Source organism: Diabrotica virgifera, chromosome 4, assembly GCF_917563875.1.
Source record: "Diabrotica virgifera virgifera chromosome 4, PGI_DIABVI_V3a".
Lineage (NCBI taxonomy): Eukaryota > Metazoa > Arthropoda > Insecta > Coleoptera > Chrysomelidae > Diabrotica > Diabrotica virgifera.
The window spans coordinates 130,356,348-130,363,957 of NC_065446.1; the positions used below are offsets into that span (position 1 = coordinate 130,356,348).

Consider the following 7,610-nt stretch of genomic DNA (forward strand, 5'->3'; position numbering starts at 1 on the left):
CGATTTAGTTTTATCTGTTGAGATCACCATGGTGTATATGAGAGCCGTGCCTTCGAATTCTTTAATTAATCTTTGTAGGTCATCTTCATTTTCGGCTGTTATTATGGCGTCGTCGGCATAGCAGATTATCTTTATTTACTTTTCTCCCATTCTATATCCTCTTCTTTTTTTAACTTTCTTTATGATTTCATCCATTATCAGATTAAATATTATTGGGCTCAGCGAATCACCCTGTCTGATGCCAGTTTCATACTTGAAAGGTTGCGATAGTTTTCCCTTACATCTTACCATAGCTATGCTATCTTTATAAATTTATATTCTCAGTAGTTTTTATTAAATCCAGTGATATTCCCTTTTCATATAATAAATAAATTAATAAATTTATAAAAAGACTAAGTTTTCACTCTAATGGCATATAAAACAACATAATGCTATTCTACATCCCACCAGAATGAAAACAATGGGAACCTTCTCTGGTTACACCTCCGAGGCTTCTACAATTTGCAAGCCATACGGATGCTGAGACTAAGGAAGATGAGGGAATTCTACAATTTACAATTCACGTCCCATCTGCTCAGCGCGGTAAAGTTCCAACGAGAATGGTTCCCTTCATACTCCACACAGAGTAAATGTAAATCAAAAATGAATAACCACTTTCAATTTCGTTGCAAAACGAAAACACAGCCGAACCATATTCTAGTCCAATCAGAGAGTGCTGCAAGCACCCCTACCGGTTTCGAAAGTTATTAGTCTCTCATCAGGAGGCACATATGCTGCTCTCCCTGATCCAACCAAAACAAACCCCAGCGTGCAGTCCCGGATTGCAACGAACGAAATGGCATAGATGCCCTAGCGACAACTGCTAGCAAAAAGACTAAGTTTTCACTCTAATGGCATATAAAACAACATAATGCTATTCTACATCCCACCAGAATGAAAACAATGGGAACCTTCTCTGGTTACACCTCCGAGGCTTCTACAATTTGCAAGCCATACGGATGCTGAGACTAAGGAAGATGAGGGAATTCTTCTTCTTCTTCTACGGCACTACAGCCCAAATTGAGCCTTGGCCTCCTTTATTTTTTGCCTCCACCCTTGCCTGTCTGTGGCTGCTCTTCTCCATACACGGACTCCTAAAAGGGCTTGTGCGTCGCTGTTTACTGTGTCTTCCCAGCGCTTTCGTGGCTTCCCAACCGGTCTCTTTCCTTGCATTCTAGCATTCAGTGCTCGTTTTGGTAGCCTATCCTCTCCCATTCTTATCACATGTCCGGCCCATTGCAATCTTTGTAATCTAATGAAGTCTAACAGGGGCGTTTCCTTATAAAGTTGATAAAGCTCGTTGTTGTATCGACTTCTGAAGATTCCGTTTTCCCTCACAGGTCCTAGTATTCTCCTAAGTACTTTCCTTTCGAATGTGTCGAGTTTGTTTTTGGATGTTTCTTTCAGCACCCAGACTTCACTGCCATAGCATGTTATTGGTCGAATTAAGGTTTTATAGATTCTCATCTTTGTATTTCGGTGGACACTTTTTGACCGAAATATATGGGAGAGGGCAAAATAAGCTCTGTTTGCCTGCGTTATTCTCTTCCTTATTTCTCCATCTTCTGATCCGTCGGCATATATTTCTATTTCGAGGGAATTCTACAATTTACAATTCACGTTCCATCTGCTCAGCGCGGTAAAGTTCCAACGAGAATGGTTCCCTACATACTCCACACAGAGTAAATGTAAATCAAAAATGAATAACCATTTTCAATTTCGTTGCAAAACGAAAACACAGCCGAACCATATTCTAGTCCAATCAGAGAGTGCTGCAAGCACTCCTACCGGTTTCGAAACTTATTAGTCTCTCATCAGGACGCTGGGGTTTGTTTTGGTTGGATCAGGGAGAGCAGCATATGTGCCTCCTGATGAGAGACTAATAAGTTTCGAAACCGGTAGGGGTACTTGCAGCACTCTCTGATTGGACTAGAATATGATTCGGCTGTGTTTTCGTTTTGCAACAAAATTGAAAATGGTTATTCATTTTTGATTTACATTTACTCTGTGTGGAGTATGAAGGGAACCATTCTCGTTGGAACTTTACCGCGCTGAGCAGATGGGACGTGAATTGTAAATTGTAGAATTCCCTCATCTTCCTTAGTCTCAGCATCCGTTTGGCTTGCAAATTGTAGAAGCCTCGGAGGTGTAACCAGAGAAGGTTCCCATTGTTTTCATTCTGGTGGTATGTAGAATAGCGTTATGTTGTTTTATATGCCATTAGAGTGAAAACTTAGTCTTTTTGCTAGCAGTTGCCGCTAGGGCATCTATGCCATTTCGTTCGTTGCAATCCGGGACTGCACGCTGGGGTTTGTTTTGGTTGGATCAGGGAGAGCAGCATATGTGCCTCCTGATGAGAGACTAATAAGTTTCGAAACCGGTAGGGGTGCTTGCAGCACTCTCTAATTGGACTAGAATATGGTTCGGCTGTGTTTTCGTTTTGCAACGAAATTGAAAAGGATTATTCATTTTTAATAAATTTATATAATAAATAAACAAATAAACTCCGCCTGCATTACTCACTAAGTGTATCGAGTAGCTTGATGAGTGATGTTGCCGGTCCGATAAAGGAGGAGGGTTGTAGGGTTAGGTTAGCAGCCTGCCGTATATAAAAAAAATAAAAAGAGCTCAAAGAACATTATTTAATTACAATATAATATCTCTTATACATCTTATGATGATATAAAATGGGGACGAAATAGTACGAAAATGCAAACAACAAACGTGATAATTACTAATGGATAATAAATCTAATGCTAAAACTAAAACTAAGTATAATAAAAGCAGTATGGTTGTTTTATGGTCACTATTGTGAGAACGAATATGTATTTTTAGTTTTCCTCTGGCTATTAAATAAACCATAGGAATTTTTATGCAGTACAGCGTAAACCACAAAGTTTATTGTGATGGAATCACATATTATATAAAGCCACCGACAGAGATGCATTACGGGGTGATTCCTATACATTGGGTAGTGTTGTCTGCAGAAAGTTATTTTAATAAGTCAAACATCTAATTATCGAAAAATACTGATATGTTTTCATGCACACTTACGACAAATGAATGAATGGTAAAAGAAAAATATTTTTTTTTATAATATAGTCTATTGATTATGTTCAAAATAAGAGAGCTAAAAGCAACTCCAACGTTAACGGGGTTTTATTGTTTCCTATAGTCAATGGACCTCTAAATATGAAAAAACCGCGGACTGCTACAATTTAAAGGGGTGCGTTTTTAAAATAAGGGGTGAATTAGTCCCTAGGCACAGGGTAAATTAGGGTGAGTCCTATGCACTTTTGGTACAAAAACGTCTACAAAAAAATTGTTCCAGGTTAAACTTACTATCGAAATATTACAATTAAAAGTCAAAAATATCTTTTTTTACAAAAATATATTAAAAAAAGCAAAAAAAAAACACGAAAGAAAGCAATTTTTTTGTTCAATAAGTTTTTTCCACGAGAATATAGGTATAGACATTGCTTCACAGAAAAAAAACTTCCATCCATACTCTTTAAAATGATGTTTGATGAAGTCCGTAGGATTTACAGTTTCTGAAATATGATTTTTCAAAGTTCGCCACCCACGGCGATTTTGGGCCATTTTCCTTGTTATTTTGTAAACATTTTTCTTTGTTCTGTAACTTTTTTCTACGCATCTTTAGATATACACAATGGAATAGAAAGAGAAATAAACTATGTACCTTTAAAATGGTCTACCTTACGGTATAACGTTGTACGACTATTTTTAAGCAGGTTATGGTTTTTCAAAATTTTATATTTATATTTGATATGTTTTAAGTACGATTATTTTTAAATTTCTGATTATAACTTTTTTCCTGTACAATTAGATATAAACACTGCTGAATGAAAAAGAAAGCTGTTTATCTTTACTTTAAAGTGGTGTATTGTAAAAAATTCTAGCGCTATTTTTAAACAAGATATGCTTTTTTAAAGTGTGACATATGCAATATGTATCACTAATTTGAAACCATATTATGGAAAACTTTTTTATCATAATTTTGCAAAAAAAATATTCTTAATAACATTCTCTGCGTAGTCTAAAATCTAAGATGCAATTATCAGATATCAGATTTTATCAATAGTATACGAGGTATGTTAAAAAATATGAATTTCGCCAAAGAGTAAAGCACCTTTATATTTCACATTATCGAAAAGTGTTTTGAATGAAAGTTATTTGGACTTAAAAATTAGGCTCTAATATGCAATTATATTCCTCTAATTAAAAAAAATTCAAAATTGTTCTCAAATTACGGATAGGTACCCTTGGATATCCTAGGGATAACTTGTTTAAAAATAGTCCTAGAATTTGTTGCAATACACCATTTTAACGTAAAGAAAATAAGCTTCCTTTTTATTGTACAATGTATACATCTAAATGTACAAAAAAAATGTTATAATGAGAAATTTAGAAAATAATACTAAAAAATATCAAAAATTGTTAAAAGTATAAAACTTTGAAAAACCATAACTTGGTTAAAAATAGTCGTACAAACTTATATAATAGACCATTTTAATGGTAATTACTAATTACCTTCTATTTCTACTAAATGATCCTACCTAGAAATGCGTAGAAAAAAGTTACAGAATAATGTTTGCAAAATAGTGGGGAAAATCGCACAAAAATGCTGTGAGCGGCGAATTTTGATAAATCATATTTCGGAAACTATAAAACCTAGAAACTTCTACCAAAGTCACTTTAAAGAGAAAATACGGAAGTTTTTTATGCGAAGCAATGCCTTTACCTATATCCCCGTAAATTTATGGGCAAAAAACAAAATTGCGTGTTTTTTTTGCTTTTTTTTAATATATTTTTGTAAAAAAAATATTTTTGACTTTAAAAGGTGATATTTTGAGAGTAAATTTAATCTGGAACAATTTTTCTGTAGATGTGTTTGTACCAAAAGTGAATAGAACTCACCCTAATGCACCCTGTGCCTAGGGACTAATTCACCCCTTTCTCCAAAAGGCACCCCTTTAAATGGTATCACTTCGAGTTTTTTCATATTTAGAGGTCCATTAACCATAATATGATACAATAAAACTCCGTTAACGTTGTAGTTCCTTTCTAAAGTACATAATTAATAGCCTATCAGAGCTATGGTCAAAAACTATACATTACCACTAATAAATAGGGATCCCATTTTGTTATTGAAAAAATTTTATTGAAAAAATTTCGTATAAAATTCTTCTTCCGCAGTTAAAACACTTGGAGGATGGTTGATAAAATTTATTCAAAAATTAAAAAAATAATTATATATAAGGCATAAGGCATATTCTGTCAGTCGCCACGACTAAAGATCTTTACAGAGGCAAAAACCATAATTAATAATGAAACGAGATTAGGTTTATAAAGGTTGAGACACAACAAGACAATAATTATTGTAAGTAATTAATCTCACAACAAACATCAAGACGACAGGTCATGATCAAATCTCGGTAGTGGTAATATAATAGAAGATCGATTATTGGTCGACTTAAAGAATACAATATGTATTACAAGAATCATAACTTAGGATTTCTACTCTCATTTTAAAATGCCCAAAAAACCAACGAAGGCTCATTTCGCACCAAGTGATTCCAATCGAGTCCAGTCCTGTCGAGTTAAGTTCAGTCGACTCAAGTCAGTCATTAGTCATTAACATTCACACTGAATGCGTCTTGTAAAGTCATCAGTGTAGAGACACATGTAGTTAAAAATGGATGTATTATGTATTTATTTGTTAAAACAGTAATGTTACGTCCCTTCGAAGAAGGAAAATGACCCAAAAAGGAATAGCTATTTGTATAACAAGGGAGGAAAGTGCTACTTTTTCTCCCGAGAATGAAGCTTCCTCCGCTACACGTCTGGCAGTAATAATTTAAGGGAGGAAAAGGTACTTTACTCCCATGTTATACAAATGGTTTTTCCACCTTCCTCAAATAACAAGTCATTTTTAAATAATTTCTTTATGTAACTAACCAACAAAATTTATTAGAACTAAAACTAACAAGTAGGTACAATATAACTGTCAACTGTCAAATATAAGTCAAATTATTAATGTAAACATTGTTAAATCAAAACAACAATTTACTGTTTTTTACCATTCTGCAAAATACAGTGTGCTTTATAAATAAACGTTAAAATGTATAGATACTTATGTAATAGAAAATAGATATTGTACAGGACGTCAATAAGTTATGTTTCATGAATGAAATACCATGACGTCACGTTTACTTTTCCTCCCTAGGGAGGAAAAGTACAACTTTGCTCCCTACAATCCAAAAGTATACTTCCTGTAGAGGTAGGTGGAAAAAGTATTTTAGGTTAATCCCATAAATACTGGAAGATATGTTTTTGGTTCATTCAGTGCTTTTTTCCTTATTTACTGATGATCCTAAAAGGTTCTACAACTATTTTTTCGAACTACCTAATAATATCAGTTTTTTTGTATCCATTTTTAAACGTGAACACTGCGAGGCATAAGTTAGGGATATAGAAAATTATGCTCATTTTCATAGTTGATTTTTTCGTGAACAGACTAACCGATACCGCTGATTTTTTTATTATTGTAGAATTTTCTTTAGTATATACACAGTTATATAAAGTTTTACTCAAACTTCTTTTTTGTATTTATACCGGTTGGAAAAAAAGAAATGTTTTTCTTATGTTAAGTTTGAGACACCCCGTAGGGAGTAAGAGGTACACATGTGAGTATACGACATAGAAATCTTATCGTAGTCTTATGTTTTGTCAACATTTTGTATTTTGACTGCCCCTGATGTCTTTAGAAACAAAGAAAATAAACGGTTTTGTAGTCTAACATGTGTTTTAATTTAACCGAAACAAAAGTTTGAGACGCAAGTTAGCGAGAAAAAGGTACAAAGGTATACATCGATATTATGTTGTAGTCACATATTTTGTGAAAATTTAATTTTTTTAATTTTTCTAATATCTTTAATAACGAAGAAACTAGACAGTTTTACACTTTAATATGTGTTTTAACTGACGACATGCGATACTGATCATACACTAAGATGAAAAATTATCTCCTATATAAAGTGCGAAAGGAACAAAGTATTCAAAGAAAGAAAATCTGTGTAATGTACCTCTCGCTATTTAAAGAGCCTCCACGTAAAGACACCAAATCCGTTCTTACTCTCTAGGAAATTCCACTCTAAAACATCACAGAACCTCCATTAAACAATCTCGTCTCTCTTTTGTTGCGCTGTGCATGCCGCTCACTTGGTCGACAAATATAACTCCTATAGGTATTGGTCAGAACTGTTTACGTTATGTGCCTTTCTGTTTTTAAAGTTTTGTTAACTGTTATTTTTTATTGTTAATTTAGTTTTGTTTCAGTTAAAACACATGTTAAAGAGTAAAACTACATATTTCCTTTGTTTCTAAAGATATAGGGGACATTTAAAATCCAAAACGTTCACAAAACATGAGACTACAATATGATTCCGATGCGTACGCACATTTGCACCTCGTCCTTCCTACAGGGTGTCTCGAGGGGTAAACCACTAGCCTCAAAATTGTACAATGATTTCCAAATTTGGCAATCATTG

The 7,610-nt window shown here is 33.9% G+C and overlaps 1 protein-coding gene across 1 annotated transcript in view; it reads left to right on the forward strand.

Moving 5' to 3' along the window:
• Positions 1-7,610, forward strand: part of LOC114334762 (pleckstrin homology domain-containing family G member 5) — a 1,826,648-nt gene that overhangs the window by 81,001 nt on the left and 1,738,037 nt on the right. The window lies entirely within an intron of this gene.